This window comes from Paramormyrops kingsleyae, chromosome 10 (genome assembly GCF_048594095.1).
Source record: "Paramormyrops kingsleyae isolate MSU_618 chromosome 10, PKINGS_0.4, whole genome shotgun sequence".
In the NCBI taxonomy this organism is placed as follows: domain Eukaryota; kingdom Metazoa; phylum Chordata; class Actinopteri; order Osteoglossiformes; family Mormyridae; genus Paramormyrops; species Paramormyrops kingsleyae.
The window spans coordinates 33,829,430-33,831,464 of record NC_132806.1 but is presented as its reverse complement, the minus strand read 5'-3'; positions in this window follow the sequence as shown (position 1 = coordinate 33,831,464).

Sequence of the window (2,035 nt, the reverse complement as noted above, 5' to 3'; positions counted from 1 at the left end):
GCCCAGTGCAAATCACACAAGCAGCACCGCTGAGACATGCCTCACCTTTCAAAGTTTGAGGCTGCAGACTCATTTTATTTCTGAGCTTTAGTGAAGATATGCAAGATCAGGAGTAGACTTGTAACAATGTAAACAAATCGAAGAACAAACAAACCAAAGCAGGTAACGTAAAGGGATTCACACCCAATAAGTGAATTTTAATGTAATCTATCTGTGCAGGAAACACTGTACTGTAAAAATTAATCATGCTTGTGTGACTGCTGTATGTGTACCTGATGGTCGCGTGTACATCCTTTATGAGAACGTCTCAGCTTGGGACAGTCAACAGAGCCAGGTGGCATGAACTTCAGACTGTGGAGGCCGTCCTCGATGCTATGGAATTTACAGCCAATGGTAATGATGGCAGCCAAACTGGTCACCTGAATGATGGCCCTGCCCCTTCATCTCTAACATCCTGAAAGTAAGGTGTTTACATCAGCATATGGGATCCTACAGCACACTTTCTGGTTTGAATGAGTTGATGCATCAGTGTCATTCCAGCTTTACTGGATTTCCATTTAAGATGTGAGGTGTTTTAATCTGCACCTACAGGGAAAGTGGGTGAGCTCATTTCGGTGACAGGAATCTTGTGATTAGGAAAACAATCTGTCAGCACAGGCCAAAGCAAAGGCAGATCGCGGGAACAGAAGACGGCACAAGCTAAATCTGGTGAACATGTCAGTTATCTTTCAGAAATGTTTCCCTCCTCACATCAGTGGCTTCTGTAAAATACCCTAAACCTAACCCTAAACCTAACCCTAAACCTAACCCTAAGCCGAAGTTGATATTCGGTTCTCATATGATGCATATTATACTGTCACATCAACTGCACGTTAACTGCTGACTTGTATTCCACTGGTCCAGTGTGTTTGTAGATTGACCGACTGGAAAAGCAGGACCTTTGTACAGATATGAGGCGAGGGTGTATCCCTCCCCGGGGGTGGAGCATGGCCGGCAGAGCCGCTCCTGCGGATCCACTCCACAAGTCCCTCACTCATGGTTTGATTCAATAGTTCCGTTATGGCTTTCCTTGTGCAAGGAGACCTGACCAGACCCCAGTAACAGCCCCAAAATCCTCCACACCCCCTTACCGTGGCTGTGCCGGGAGCCTATCCCAGCAAGGACAGGGTACAACGCTGGGGTACATTGTGAACAGGATGCCACTGGCACAAAATCTAAATTATACTGTTGGCATATTGATGCCTTATAAGCACATTTAACTGGAAATTCTGTTTAGGAAAAAAAATGTTCTTATCAGAAGGTGATAGCTGTGTGAGGATCATTGTGTTTTTCACTGGCATTTTCTTCCTGATACTGAAGCATACTGTCTGTTTGGTTTGTATTTTCTCTTTTCATAAAGCTGACAGTAATGGAAATCACTGCAGCCCTTAGAAAGAAAGAAAATATTAGTCACGATTCAGAAGGCTAAATTTACTGTCACAGTAGGTGTCGAAAGACCACGCCTCAACACCTGAGATTTTGTGCTTTGACAACTGAATTAAACAGAACCCACCCCATGTGCCACATGCATTTAAAGCACAGCTGATATTCACACGGGATCCAACCACAAGACAATCACCTCAAATTGCTGTGAGATATTATTAAAAAACACTTCAATATAAGTGAGTTATGTGAACGGTGCAACCTCCAAAAACACGGCTGAGTGGCGGCTGCGTCTGGATGAGGTAACGGGCGTGTGCGTGTTGGGGGGGGGGGGGCGGTAATGAAATGGCCACAGGCCTGATCTTGAAAGTAATAACTTCAAACGTTAGCATCTTTCATGGGCCAGTTGGGGGTTAGATCAAAAGATTAAACAGATGAAATAAACAGAGCGACATTGCAGTTAGGGCGACTCTTGGAGGAAAGAAGGACATTGTTACTTTGCAGACAGCAGTGACATAGTCAGCTACACGGGCACCTTTCATCCTTACGGCCTGTATGTTTGCTTGGTGCCCTTGGCCTGACGGCCGCCCTCCTGGTCCCCCAGCTGATGTTG